The 15,091-nt window shown below is 57.9% G+C and overlaps 1 protein-coding gene across 3 annotated transcripts in view; it reads left to right on the forward strand.

Annotated features, from left to right (window-relative positions):
- SEMA4D (sema domain, immunoglobulin domain (Ig), transmembrane domain (TM) and short cytoplasmic domain, (semaphorin) 4D) overlaps positions 1–15,091 on the forward strand; it is a 73,392-nt gene that overhangs the window by 24,306 nt on the left and 33,995 nt on the right. Inside the window, exon 2 of one of the 3 annotated variants that reach the window (XM_012726544.1) lies at positions 2,905–2,973. The exons of 1 other annotated variant lie outside the window; for it this stretch is intronic. The gene's annotated coding sequence lies outside the window, so the exon portion shown is untranslated. Of the gene's footprint in view, positions 1–2,904; positions 2,974–13,074; positions 13,092–15,091 lie in introns of those variants that run through there. One more of the 3 variants, XM_012726546.1, reaches the window with a different exon arrangement.

The following is a 15,091-nucleotide window of genomic DNA, read 5'->3' on the forward strand; positions in this document are numbered from 1 at the left end:
CCACCAGGGAGGGCCGGTTCAAGTTGTTTTTTAACTGCAGCTCAGACATCTCACTGGGGACCCTGTTCCTGAGACATGGGTGGCGAGGACCCACTTTAGTCTTTACCTACCACCTGTGCAGAACACTAACAAGCACCAGCACCCGCAAGCAGGTGGTTGTGACCTTGGCCAGAAGGGAAGGGTTGAGACTTGGTCTTGGAAAGCCCCAAGTTTCCCTGTTGCACAGTTTACACCCAACCCTGCCGGCCAGGAGGCCCGGGCGGCTGCTGTGAGTTAGAGACGGTTACTCCCTCTTACGCTGTTTGCGTAAGGTGAGCCTGCTTCTCTCACACTCCCCACTTCTCTGCAGACACCACCCGTGCGGCCAGGAAAGGTGCCGTGCTGACCCCGCGCGCCCTTTCCCGAGGCCACTCTTAACACACTTGGTGCTGAAGAAAAGAAGCACACCACCCCGGGACCTGCCTCCACTCAGGTTTGCATTCCCAGGCCACTATCCAGAGGGGGGACACGCTCAGGCAGGTGACCAGTCTTCCCTGGGTGTTAACGGGTCTCCTGTAGGGTGGCCAGACACTGTTGACCCTGGGGAGGTGCACTGTCCAGAGGGCCAGCACCCACCTGCCTTCGTGTGTCCGGAAGGAGCGTGCTACGCCTGGTGCCCTCAGGTCTGGGCTTTCTCACTCCTTTCCTCCCGTTTGGGAACAGATGTCTTCAGTTTTGCACAGCCACTCCCCACGTGGTGACTGTTTGGCCAGTGACACCGTGGACCGGACGGAGCCCCCAGTGGGCTCTAGCGCACAGCCTGGGCTGTGACCCTGCTCTGACACTCACGTGACGGGAAGTCACACAGCAGCGCGGGGCTCCGGGGCCCAGAGTGTCCAGGCTGAGGACGTTGTGTGTGGTGGGCGTGCTGCCCAGCCATCCCCTCGCCAGCACTGACCCTGGAGGAGTCACCATGGTTCCTGCCTGTGGCTTTCTAGGAAAGGCCCAGCGGGGAGGCCTCACCCTCCGCCTACCCTGGCCTCAGTGCTGGTTCTGGTTGGTTCTGGGCGGAGCCAGGCCTCTTGCTTTAAGGGAGGCTGCCAGTGCCGTGTCGCTGGGGCCGGCCCGCAGAATGTTGTAGCTGGTGCCTTGACGGCTGCCCGGCGTCCCGCCCACCTTCTCAGGGTTGCCTCCAGCACGACATCTGTGCCGTGTGAAGTTGCCCAGGGCCGGGTTCCAGAGTGTGGGTCGCCAGCCTGTGCTGTGCTCGCCTGCGGCCCCTCCCGCTGTCTCTTACCCGCCTCCCCACCCCCAGGAGCAGCTGTGACGTGGGGTCTCATACGTGTTCCCGAGCGCCTTTCCCGTGGGGACCCTCGCTGGTGAGACCTCACGAAACCGAAGCGCTCACCTGGTCATCCGCCAGCCGGACTGGGGACTTCAAGCTGTTTGTAATCTGTTGTCAATTAAAAAACAAACCTGGGCTTAGTAAGAGACTGTTTTAGGACCATTGGCGGTGTTGGGGCTGTCACAGTGGGGGGCATGTGGCCCTGAGATCAGCAGCTCCCTAGAGGGTTAGAGGAGCATGGACCCCTTTGCAGGGAGGTGTGGACACAGCTCAAGGACCCAGGTGGGGGTCGTGGGGTGAGGACTGATAGATCATAGCATGCTGCGCCCCTGGCCAGCATGCCTTGGGGTGGGGTAGGGGGTTGAGGGCTCAGCTGGTAGCAGGCCCAGGGCGGGGGGAAGGAATCGGAACCCGAGTGGAGACGAGCATGTTGTTTCGGGCGGCCAACTCATCACTGACAAGGCGCAGGGTGGAAGTGGGGGTCAGTGACCCTGCCTCGGGGAGCAAGGGCTTCTGGGGATGTCAGGTCCTGTGCAGCGAGCCCTCGCCAGAACACAGAGGGACGGGATTTCTGACACACCGACGGGGCCGGGACACGGGGGCTGTCAGAGCCCCGCACCGGGTGGGGCGGGGGGTGGGGGCTGTCCTGACGTGAGGTGCAGCTCCTCCGGGCTGGGTGCCGGCCACTTAGCCCTGGAACCTCAGCCAGGGCACCTGCCCAGGCCTGCGCCATTCAGACCGGTTCGGGGGCGGTGAATCTGAGTGGGCTGTGACAGTGAAAAGTCCTGTGTGCACAGGCGCAGCTCCTGGCACGGGGTGGGGGGCTCTCGCTGCCTCCTTGCAAGGCTTTCCGCGTGGTGCTGCCTGGCTGCTGAGCTCCCTCTGGTGCGTGGCAGCCCTTCCTCTGCTTTTAAGATTATTAAAAACCTCAACTTCAGCTCTTGGCTTCTCCCTTTTCTCTCTCTTTTGGACCCTCCTCCACCCCCTCATCTACTGACTTGGGCTTTTAAAAGTCTGTAACTCACTTGAAAATGTAAACATCGTTGAGAGACGGAGCTTGAGCAGTATCTTGCTGCAGGCTTCTAAACAGGCTTCTGAAAGCTTCGTGTGAGCGTGTTTCGGCGGCCCTGCTCTGCTGCGCCCGTGTTTCACACACGGACGGTTGCCGAGCCTGCTGCAGCCACTTTCCCCAGCAGCGTGCGCTCCTCCTGTCTCCTTCCCGTTTCATGAAGGAATCGTTTGTTTGGCTGTGATATCACGGTTCCCTTAATAGACTACAGCATAGTGTGAACATAACCCAGAAAGCCGTGCAGCTCACTTCTTTGCGGTATTGACTGACCGAGCCCCGATATCTCTGAGAGACCCGTGTGCCTGTGGCTTCACCAGCACTCAGGGGCCGGAGTGTGCACGCCCTCCCGCTCTGTGCACGAGGCCGTGTCTGGCCTCACCGGCCGCGCGAGCTGCTCCCCGGAGCTGCTTCCTGGGCCTGCTCAGTGGCTTGGCACTGTGTGCATGGGGGAGGTAGGAGATTCAGGCTCAGAGTTCCCCTGCTGAAGCCTCCCCTTTCCTGGCTGTTTCAGACGCGGCCACCACAGACAGTAGGAAGGAGCGTCCCGATGGCTGAGACGTTGGATGGCACCGATCACCAGGTAGGAAATGAGCGTGACTGGCAGAGCGTGGTTGTTTCTGGAATTGGGAGCGTCAGCCAGTTGCTCCGTGTTTGTTGTGTTCTGGCACCCTCGGGTGCCTAGGAGAGGCGGACAGTGCATCTCTTGTGTAGGGGCTAGGCTATAAGGCTATAAGGGACATAGGTGCCTGGTGGGCCGTGGATAGAAGGGTGTTCTGAGGCAGTGCCAGGGATGTGGGCCACAGTGGGGTGCCCAGCGGTCGATGCCAGTTTCCCAGACAGAAGAAGGGGGGTTGCAGAATGGGCTCACTGCCCAGTGTTGGGGCTGCTCCAAAGCCTTGTTGCTCTGTCCCTGCTGCTCGCCATTCACGCCGCCTTCGCGGCTGCCCCTGTGTAGGGCCCGCCACAGGCAGGATGAGCAGTGGTCCGCCCGTCACACCCCTCATTGCCAAGGGTGGTGGTCACGCCTAACATGGGGTCTGAAGCCCTGCCTGGATGTGCACAGGCCTGCTGTGGCCCGGGAGCGCCCGTCTTCAGCTCTTGTTACTATCGAACTGACTGGTTCTGACTGAGCCAGAGTCTTTAGAGGGAGCCTGTTTGTTTTGGTTGGGGGCCAGCAGCTAAGAATAAACTTCTAGAAGAGCTAGAGAAGTGCCCAGGACCTGATTCCTGGCAGCCATGGACAGGACAGTGGAGGGGGGCAAGGACAGGGTGGGGGTGCCGGCTGGGCGGGGGCACCAGTCACACCACGCTGGGAGGAGCACTGCCAGTTCAGACCAGCGGCACCTGCAGCCTGTCCTGGCGGCCTGCCCTGGAGACCCGGACCAGAGGTGTGTGCAGACGTGTCTGTCTGGGCAGTCCCCGGAGAAGCGCAGTTGCCAGCACAGAGGGTGTTTGAATTACTGCGTCCCCTCCAGAAAGCCTGTTGTGCCGACTGACCTGTTCCCAGGGAGAGCTGGCTTTGTTCCCCTCGCTGCTGGCCCCTCCCCCCCCTTAGGACTGTGGCCCTGGCTTACCTTTCAATTGCAGATCGTCTGCATAAAAAGGGAAGTTTAAAAAGGAAAATACTCAGGAGTAAAAAGTTTTCTAGAGCTCACATTGAAGTGCAAGGAAGCTGTTGAGCACTTCATACACACTGGGCCTGGGCCCTCCGGGTGCGTGGTGGCCCCAGGAAGATGGCCCTCAGTGGACGTTGACCTCCGGCGTCATGCATCCTCATGGAACTGGGGGCCAGCGGTCTGGAGGCACAGCTGCTAGGTGTGGTGGTCAAGCGTGCTTGGGGACCCACTCTGGGGTTCACTGCAGGTTGCATCCCCAAAGCACGCAGCAGGAGGGTGGGAGGGACCCAAGGCCCCCCAGGTGGGTTTCACACGGACTCCTGCCGGGGTAGCCGAGAGCAGCAGCGGAGTCTCACGTCCTGCCTGTGATTTCTGCTCTCAGCCCCACAGCCTTCAGGCCTCTGCATCTGCGGTGAACTTGAGTGCAGGAAAGAATTAACTTGAGTGTTGCTACCTGGGCTTCTGGTTTTCGTTTCTTTTCTTTCCCTGGTAGTTTACAGCATCTTGTCATCTCAACTGCTTGTGGGGTACACATGCTGCCCAGGTCCGGGGGACCCCAGAAGCAGCGTGATGCACGGCTATGAGGTGGGAGGTGCACAGAGCACAGGAGAGCGACTGCTGGTGTTGTCAGAGACCCTGGGGAGGAGCTAAGTATGCTGCAGACACAGCGCAGTGCCGGTGGCTGAGGGCCGGCCCCTGTGGACACCCAGGGCACCGTGGGCACTGCTCCGCCTCTGGCATGTGGTCTGAGCTTGTATTGTCGGGAGACGGCCAAGGACAGGCTCTGAAGGGCCGGCCCAGGACAGGCCGTCTGTGCGCCATCCAGGAAACTCCCGCCCCTCAGGCCCTGCTGGGCCCAGCTAGAGTGATCCGGGCTTCCACGCGTGGGCCGCAGCTCCGCTGTGGGGGCCGCAGAGAGGGTGTGACATGTCCATGCTTTGCATCTGCACCACGCTTGCCGCGGGCTGAGGGAACCTAGCTGCAGAACAGGCGTCTCCTGCGTGACTGCCAGTTAATTATTGTGAAAGTGACTGGTGAGTGTTGGGTTAAATGAAAAGTATTTTAAAACCCCTTCACCTGTTTTTAAATCTTTCAACATGACTTCTTGGTGCATCTGAGATTATGCATGTGGCTCCTAGGTGCAGCTTGTCTGGTGTCTCTGTTGGAAGCAAGGATTCTGGACTTTTCTTTGGTACACTCTGTATATAAGGTCTCACGTCTGGCCTGCAGGTTGGGAAGCTCTGATTAATAACCAGTGCCAGGCTTTCAGAATACCTTTCTTTATGTGCTTATTTTTTAAAGGTTTATTTATTTATGTATATAAAACAGGGAGGGTACAGGCCAGAGGTGCAGCAGCAGTGAGAGGCTTCACCAGGGACAGAGTGGGGAACAGAACAGGCAGGTTGACCAAGTACACTGCTGAGGGGAGCAGGGGGTGAGTCAGGAGAGGTCTGCCGCACCATGTGGGTCACCTCCATGGCGGGGGATTGAACTGGTGCTAAGACAGGTGCGACTAGGTTTACAGTGCCACCTGGGAGGGCCCTTAGAATACCTTTAACCTAGCATTAAGTGGTGTTGATTTTGCCCTCCGCAGACAATTATAACACCTTCAACAACCATCCCATAGTCTTACCAGTTGGGTGGTGTCCCCCAGGGGCCCAGTGCCAGGCTGACTTGTTTTTCCACACACAAAAAATGGGTTTTCCGCTTCAAGTGTGCCCCCTGCAGAGGCAGCCTGGCTCTGTTTACCGAGCAAGGCTTCCACCACAACCGGATCCCTGTCTCCTTCCTGTGGGTATGCCCAGGCCCCTCTCCCCACTTACAGCTGTCTCTGGTGCCCACTGACGGCACTCTGAGTCCACATGTCCGGATGGCTTTGACAGAGCAGGAGGGACCACGGTTTAACCTCTCCTGCCCCTGGATGTGCAGCTGTGGGGTACATGAACAGAGCTTTGGAGAGACCCGCAGGCATTCCCACATCTGGCCAGGCTATTTATATCCCACAAAGGCCTGTTTTCCTCTGACAAGAGTGGGCATGTGGTGATGCTGTCATGCACAGGGGTGAAGTCAGTGAAATGAGCCTTTCATTAGATGACTTCCTGGGGTGCCCGACACATTCTCATCCACGTGCATATGCCTGGGGCTTCACGTCTGGGCCACTGCTTCTGGGAGAGCCCTCACATCAAGCACAGCCCGTCTCCTGTGTTGGGCTGACTTGACTGGCCCCACAACCTCTGGGGAAGAAACAGTCTCTCAGGGGTACATCACTACAGTGTTTTCTGAACCCCTGTTCGGGGCCTGCATGACCTAAGCCTCTGCCATGGAAAAAAGCATTCCACTGTCAGGAAAGATGGACCACAAATGGGGACCGTAAGTCAGATATAAGGTGTGCAAAGGGGAGACATGGGGTGGAGTAGGCGGAGCAGCAGGTGCAAAGGCCCTGGGGCAGGGCAAAGGGCTGGGGGGCGCAGCGTTGGCAGCTGAGGGTTCGGACAGGACCGCAGTTTCCCAAGGAGAATGGGCCATTGTCACCCGATCTGACTTGTTACAGTAATCTTGCTTTCTGTACACACACCCTGTTCATCCTGTCTCTGGAGAACCCTGACAAAGCACCTAGTGCTGGGGCCACCAGAAACTAGAGCGGGGAAGGATTCTCCCCTCAAGCCTCTGCAGCGACTGTGGCCTGCTGAGACCCTGCTTTCTGCCCAGTGGAACTGATTTCAGACCTTTAGCTTCCAACCTGGTAGAGAAGAGGTTCCGGTTGTTTTAAGCCAGCCAGTCTGTGGTAATTGATCAGATCAGTCACAAGAAAAGGAAATAAGCCAGTGCAGTTGGCCACACATAGAGATTTCAGATCGCGGTGCTGCTGGACCAAGAGTCTTCTTCTAGAAGCCTGTTTCTAAGGAGACAGGCATGTTGTCTTTTCCTGGTGAGGACTTGCTGGGGACATGCTGAGCGGGGCCTTCCTCTGCGTGTGGTGTCCTCACACGCGTGTGCACGCTGCGTCTCCTGAGGCCTTGGCTCCTCAGGAATTCACATCTGGACACTGACTCTGGCCCTGCTGGCTGCAGCACCCTGTACCCCCAAATACTGTGTCCCTGGTGCCCTTTCCACTTGCTGCCATGCTGTGCTGCCCAAGCTGGGCTGGCCCCACCCATGCCAGGAGCCTGACGAGGTCATGGCCTACACTTAACCCTCTGCTGGCCTTGGCCCACCCAGGCTGCAGGTGGAGGTGTGGCTGCAGGTGCCTAACCCACACGAGGAAGCTGGCTCAGCAGAGCAGGCATGGGGCGGGTACAGGTGTTGCAGCCACCGGGCTTCCAGCCGCTTTCCTCCCAAGCAGGCCCAGCCTGCTCTCCGGGAGGCAGGGAGTGGGGGTGTGGGGGTGGGGGGGGAGGAGTGAGGGGGTGGGGTCCAGTCTGCACTCTGCAAGGTGGCCCCTTTGTCTCCCTGACATTGTGTGACTGGAGGCGCTGCAGGTACGACTGGACTGCCACTCACCTGCACCAGGTCAGTGGAAGGGAACCAGGAGCCCCTTCTGGGGAATGGATAGGGCAAGGAGCAGGACTTGTGGGACGTAAATGGGACCGGAAGCAGGGCCATGGAAGGAGGACTGGGTTCAGGGCTCAGGGGAGAAGGGAACAGGGCCATGGGAGGAGGGAGGCGGATGGAGAGCAGGCCCTGTGGCAGGCGAAGGAGGACACAGGAAAGGTGGTGCGGCTTTAGGGTAACCTTTGCAGCTGCAGGGTGTGCTGTTAGTGCCCACTGATAGCAGTGGCTGTTACCAAGGGTCACCTACATGCAGGAAACAGCACATAGGGGTTCTCCTGGGGGAGAGGGGGTTTCAGGAAACGTGTGGTTCGCTGTGGGCTGGGGTTGGCCTGTACTGGTGAATCAGCCCGGCCAGGGTCTATGCAGGTGGTCTGGAAGGGTGGGGAGTTCCGGCTGAGGACGGTGCTGAGTCACAGTCTGGTGCTGACCCCCCGGGCTGTGGGACCAGAACGCCGCAGATGTGTGCTTTGGCAGGAGAGCTCGCTGGGTGAGGGGTGGGAGGCCTGAACTCGCCTGCCGCTAGGTGCCTGGCGACACGGGAAGCTCATCTGTCTTAGCAGATTTGACTGAGGGCCCTGTGCCTCCAGCCAGCAGAGGAGTGGGAGGCAGTTCTCTGGGGGCAGGACTCCCGGTGTTGGGGGCCCAGCCCCCCTTGCTGCGAGGGCCTGTTCCCCTGCGATTCTGCAGGTACTTGGCTGCCACATCATTCTTCACGTGAGCTGGCCGCACGGCAGGTTCACAGAGCCCCACAGAGCTGCCTGTAGGTGACAGACCCCGGGAGCTCGGAAAGGGCCGATGGAGTAAGACGAGGACGCCCTGCCAGTGCCTCATGACCCCCTCAGAATGCTGGCTGCTGACCTTGACCCCAGGCAGCCTGGGGAAATGGGCCCTGGGAAAGGCCAGACGCTGTCAGCAGGGGAGGGAAGGACACAGCCAGCTCCCGGGCCCTGGGCGGGTGTTAGTAATAGTCGTGTGATGCGCCAGGTCCGGGAACCACGGGACTGCGGATGTGTAAGTCGCGCCATGTGTCCAGTGGGGAAGAGGGAGCTTTAACATAGCCAGCAGATGGACCTCGGAGCGCTGCCGGCCCCACACTGGCCTCTCAGGTGGTGGTCCCTGGTGTGAGGTGGTCCTGCCAGGACCCTGCCCTTTGCCCGCACGGTGGCTCGGTGTTACTTTGCAGATCAGATGCTGTGATTCTTTTTTTCTTTTAAAGATTTTATTTATTTATCTTTGCACAGAAAAACTGGGGTACAGGCTAGAGGTATAGGAGTTGGTGAGAGGAGTCACCAGAGACAGAGTGGGGAGCAGAACAGGTGGATCTACTGAAATACACTGCTGAGGGGAGCAGTGGGTGAGATGGGAGACGTCCTCTGTGCTATCTGGGCCAGCTCCCTGGCCGGGGAGCAAGCTTGGGTCTTGGAGGTGGTAACACTAAGGCTTAATCCCTGGGCCACCAGGGAGGCCCACATGCTGTGATTTAAGTGGCTTTAGCCCAGACCTGGTTGGGGCACTGGAGCTACAAGGAGCCAGGGATTTGTGGGTGCATGAAGCAGCCGTGGCCATGGGAAACAGCACCAGGGAGGGTCCCCCAGGCTGAGAGTTTTAGTGCCTCCCCTCCTCTTGCCTCTGGGCTCCCCTTGTCCCCTTTTCATGCTGAGGCCCCCAGACACAGCAAGACCCCAGGTCAGAGTTCAGGGCAGCGCTCGACCTCTGCTTTCCAGCCATATAGCTTTTCCTCTCTGCCCGGATGTGCTGCTTACACTCACCCCAGGACCTCAGATGTGCTGCTCTCAGGCCTGGGAAACTGGTGTTTCTACCGTTCACAACACGGGACTCAAAGACCCACAGTGGCCCTTTCCGCTGCAAAGGGCTCGGAACCCTCCTCAGTGATGTGTCATTACACAACCCCCGGGAGCCCAGCAGTGGCCTCCTGATTTTGGGTGATCAGAGTGCTGCCCAGAGGCTGTGCTGAGGGATCTCCTGTGTGTGGATCCTGTGTGTGGGAGGTGCTGGAACGCCAGTGGGGTCAGCGAGGTGGGTGCAGGGGTGTGTCAGGAAGGGATTCGAGGGCCTGCAGAGATTTTATCTTAAGGCAGCAGGGGCCCTCAGAGGACCTGTGACAAACAGGGGACATCACAGTCAGAATGGCATTTTCGAAGACCACAGGGGCCAGGGGCAGCGGACAATGTCGGCAGAGAGGACTCGGGACTTGGAGGAGTCCAAGAATGGCTGTCCGCTGGCAGGAACCTGGAGTCCCCCCGGACTGCAGGGGTTGGGAGGGGTGGGGGAAGGGAAGTCCTGTGTGGGTGGGCTGCCGGACGGGGTTCAGGTCAGAAGGTGGGTGATGAAGCCCAGGCCTCATTTTGTGTCTTGGCGAAACTGAGGGCAGACCCATCTGTGTCTGGAGCACTGGAATTATCAAGGCTTTGCGGGCCATGGATATATGTAGTGAACTTGAACATGGATTGATTGGTTTTCATTTGGCCAAAACTCCGGCAGGTCTTTGCTAACTTGCTTGTAAATGAAAATACAATTCATAGTGAACAATAGTCATGAATGTTTTTTACTTAAAACCAAATTGCTCACGGGTGTTTGTTGGGGCTTGCGGCCTGGGGGCCGTGCTGGTCTTCAGATCCAGTTTGCCAAGTTGGTGCCAAGCCAAGAGGTCCTTTCCTGTAACTGGAACCAAACATACATCTGGCATTTGGGTGGTGAGTGCTGCTGTTGGAAACACTTGGCTTCTGTTTGGCACCTTATTTATTGTGTGTGAAATCTTTCATCGCAGAAGAAAGAGGTTTCCCCACAAGAAACTCTCCTGCATTGCTGGTGGGAATGCAAACTAGTACAACCACTATGGAAAACTGGAGGTTTCTCAAACTGCTAAACATGGAGCTTCTCTACAACCCAGCAATCCCACTCCTAGGTATCTACCCAAAAGACACAAAAACACTGATTCAAAAAGAGACCTGCATCCCATGTTTATTGCTGCTTTATTCATAGTTGGAAAGACATGGAAACAGCCCAAATGCCCAAAAGTGGATGACTGGATTAAAATGACGTGGTGCATATACACAGTGGAATATTACTCAGCAATCAAAAAAGAAACACATGTCTTTTGCAGCAACATGGATGGAGCTGAAAAAAACAAGCCTAATGAAATAAGCCAGAAAGAAAAGAAAAAATACCAGATGGTTTCTCTCATAACAGGAGTATAAAGGACCAGGCGAGAAAACAATAATAATAATGAACAGCTATAGCCCAGAGACATTTTGTGGGGGTAGAGTGGGGAATGGGATCAAAAACAGTGGGGGGAGGGAAATACACTGGACTATGGTTATGGCACATGGGTGATTTGGTGATGGGAAGCCCAAGGGGATTGCAACTGAGATGGAAAATGCACAAAAGTATGTAAAAAAAAAATTATAAAATTAAAAAAAACAAAAAGGTTCCCACACACGGGCGTTTCAGCTCACACTGCTGCTGCTCTGAGAAACTGCGTGCAGAGCCAGCCGTCCCATGGGCAGCATCCGGGCCAGGGCGGCTTCGGTGCTCAGCAGCTCTCTGTGGAGGGGACAAAGATAGCTGCGTGATGGAGCATCTGGCGGCCTGTACAAAAGCCTTAAAATACATGAATTACATGTAATTCTAGTCGGCGAATATAAAGACTGCTTGGGCTTGTTGCCTCAAAATATCTTTAAATCGGAATGTTCTTTGTCTCATAAGTGGCACAGTCAAGTGTCTGTGGCGCTGCTGTGGCCGAACCACTCCCTGCTTCTGGTGGGATATTGTGGGCCCTCAGCATCCGAGTCCCGGCCGTGGCCTGGCACCAGGCTCTCGCACAGTCCCTGCACGGCAGCCTGCTTAGCCTCCAGGAGCCTCCACGTGGCCCCCGGGGCAGGCTGGAAGTCAGCCCCGGCCTCGGGGCATGGCCCCCCACCCAGCCCACAGGCCCTGGCCCTCCTGCTGCTGGTCTCTAAGCGGGAGGCCGAGGGCGTTGTCACCAAAGGCTGTGGCAGGATGGAGGTGCAGAGGGGAGGGGAGCAGGTGCCTGGAACCAGCCTGCTCCCTGCAGCTCTGCCTGTGTGGCCCCTCCTCAGCTGGGCAGCCTGCCCCTTGCCCAGTGCACGCTGCATTCAGGCTGCTGGCTCTAGCTTCCCCCTGCTGTCCATCTAGAGAGGCAAGGACTGTCCTGCTGGCAGCCACCCAGTGCTGTTTGTCCAGCAGGTGAGAGGTGCTTGGACCGTTGTTGCTTGATTTGGGGGATGTTAGGCTTGGAGTCTGGGACCTATTCTATGTTGCCTTGGTCAAAACTCCAGTGTCCGCTCTGTGTGTCAGCCCCTGTGCCCAACCAGGTCTGCTCTGGCTTCCTTCGGTGCTGGAAAGTCACCCTGTGACCGTGAGGCCACAGGCAGGAGCCCCCATTGCTGGCGGCACACCGAGCACCACTGTATTCCAGAGCCCCCCGAGGATCAGGGAGCACTGGTGTCCTGTGGCCCGCTGAGGGTGTTGATCTCGGGGGGTATTGCTGTGGTCAGAGGCTGAGGTCTGTGGGGTGGGGGCTATGCTGTTGGCTCTCAGGTGAGCCTCCTGCCTGCTGCCCGTCTCCTCCTGTGTGTTCACAGCCAGGAGTGGCACTCGGAGGACTGGCAGCCACCTTACCACGCTATGCACCTTGCAGGTCCTGGAGGGCCTTGGGCAGGGCCAGCGCCGCACCCACCTGGCAGCCACGCGGCGGTACTGGGGAGGCTGTGCTGGTGGGTGTGGGCAGGAGCGAGCGCCCTGGGGTGGTCTCCCTTTGCCCAGCTGTGTCCTGGCAGGGGTGCTGAACCCTCATACAACACCTCGTTGGCCCTCACTGCCCCTGAGCCCCGGGCTGCTCTCCCTCTTCCCAAGGCTGATGCTTGGAGCAGCTGAAGGTCTCCCCAGGCCGAACAATTCATACGGGTAGTGTTGTGAGTTCTGCCATATCTGCTCTGTGAGGCCCTGCTCCCAATGCTGGGCGGGGTCTGTGCCTGCTCATGGGCACCCAGGAGAGCTTAGGAGAGGGACAGCTGTCCTGTTCTCGCCCTAGATCCCTCTCACCTGGTCCTCTTGACCACGATGAGCCTGCATGACCCCAGGACTGCCAGGGGCCTGGCTCTGCTGAGACCTCTTCTCCCTCTCCACGTGACTCTAAGACTCCGTCCTCCTTCCTGAGCCGGCTGGACTCAGCCGGGTGCCCCTGAATGAGCCCACACAGGAGAACAATTGGGCCCACATTGCACACAGCCTGCCATTGAAAGGGACGAGAATGGGGCCAGCGTGTTCCACAGCCCGAGGGGGACTCACTGAGGGCCTTGTCCCACTGCTGAACAGAGCCTTGTCGTGGCTCAAGTGGGCCCAGCTGCCTGCCGCCCGTGCCTGTGGCTCCTTCTGGACTGTACCCCAGACACCCCTCAGTGTCAGGACAGATGACGCCCTTGCAGCAGAGGTCCGTGAGGATGGGGTGACCAGACCAGAGCGTGTCCTGAGTGCTGTCCTCCCTGCGGTCAGTGCTGGGTGAGGGTGTGCAGCCCCGGGAGAGGTGAGGCCGGGGCAGGGGCATCCCTGGCTCTTAGGGGTTTGTGGTCAGGGGCCCAGTGTGTTCTCTTCTTTATTTGCAGACATGAGTGTTAGCTACTGGTAAAGTCCATGAGGAGTTCAAAATTACTGGGCACAGGAATGTAAAAATCAGAGTCAGATTTTTGCCGTGAGTGCTGTCGGGTGAGATGCGGGTGACATTGGGTAACACTGTGCCCGGTGGGGACGCAGGGGGCTGTGTGGCGTTTTCATCCTGCCTGTGCTGACGGACTTTGTTTTCCTGCCTCTCACAGCCCAGTTGAGGGGGGATGAGCTGAGTAAGCGGGTGTCCTCCTGTCGCCCAACCTGAGTGGCCAGGGCCTGCATGTCTAGCCTCCCTTCCCGAGCAGCACTGGGGGAGTCCATCCAGGAGCCCCGCCTGTCCACCTGGGGCTATCATTTGGGCAGGCGCTCTCCCCGTCCGCGGATGCTCCTGGGCCACCTTCCAGGGAGCCCGTTCACGTCATCAATGTGGACATGGGGGCTGGGACCGTGGAAAGTCTATTTTGCATCAAACTCTCGGTGTCTCCATTTTGCAAGAGCTCCATAAGGAAAAGGGGATGGTCCTGGACACACCAGGTGCGCTGTGCAGGGACGGGTGGCAGGTGGTGGCACTACATAAAGGAGTAGTAACGTGCCTGCAGCCCGCGGTGTCCACTGAAGACTGGTTCTGTCCAGCGGGCTGCACGTGGCCATTGAGTCCAGGACATCCCAAGCGTGTGAAGGGCAGAGAACTGGGGACAGTGCCATTATGGGGGCTGGGCAGGGAGTGGGGCCGGGAGCGCCTTGGAGCCTGCCTGAGAAGGCTGCCAGTGTTTCGGGGCCTCACAGAAACCGTGCAGGGAACTGCCCGCGCTGGGCACAGTGAAGGCGGTTCTCAGACCGGGATTTACCCAGGACCTGGGCTCTGAATAGGGGTGCTTGTAATCCTTCCAAAATTGGGGTAAAATTTGCATCTGAATGACTAATCAAGTCAAGATTGCCATGGAATGTGCTGGTTCCCTGGTTGTTTTCGAGTTCTGTTAACAATCATTTGCATCTCTATTCACACAGCACCCTTAAAATTAATACTACCTTAGGAGTGTCCTTATCCTGACTTTCCCTGGCATGGATTTCTGTCTCAGCACCTCCCACCCTGCCACCCTGCGCCAGTGGGCCTGCTGAGGGTTGTCAGACTGGCACTGTCCCTGACACCCATGGGCTGCCCCTGCCTTTGGGCCTCACACAGGCTGCTCTCTCAGCCTTCAGAGAAGTGGGGCCTCCCAGGGTAGAAAAGGGCATGTTAATTGCTTCTCAGTATCCAGAAATAGGGAGACCACCTATAATTTTTTTTTCCTCTGGGAAAAATTGTGCCCATGCTAGGTTAGGTGGCTTCATGAACAGGGTGGGGGTTGGGATTCTGCAGGAGGCAGGATAACAGCCCCCAAGTGCATCCAGTTCCTGGGACCTGAGAATATGTTCCAGAATATATTCCAGGTATTTGCAGACACGGTGGAGTCAAGGAGCTTGAGATGAGAGACAGATGACCCTGGGCTATCTAGGTGGGCCCTCAGTGTAACCACGGCGTTTATTATGAGAGTCTGGAGGACAGAGAAGAGACATGCTGTGTTGTTGGTGTGGTTCGGAAGGAGAAACTTCCTCCACTCTCAGGTGCTGTCCACGGGACCCGTGAATTAAACGGACAGTGATAGATCCACAGGGTAAAAAAGTCATCTGCTTACATATTGTTACAGGCACAGGGGGTTGGGGGTAGTGCATCATGGGAGGAATGAGCCCTAGGACGTATGGCGAGCAAGGGGTGTTGAGTCCGGTTTGCGGCACAGCCGCATCCCGGGGCTGGCTCTCAAGCACCGCTATGTGTGTCCCGCTTTGGGACAGAAAGGGAGGGCAGGAACTCCTCCTGTGTCTGCTACTTCTCCTTTGCCTTCA

The sequence above is a fragment of the Condylura cristata genome, unplaced genomic scaffold, assembly GCF_000260355.1.
Source record: "Condylura cristata isolate star-nosed mole 26May11 unplaced genomic scaffold, ConCri1.0 scaffold00017, whole genome shotgun sequence".
NCBI lineage: Eukaryota > Metazoa > Chordata > Mammalia > Eulipotyphla > Talpidae > Condylura > Condylura cristata.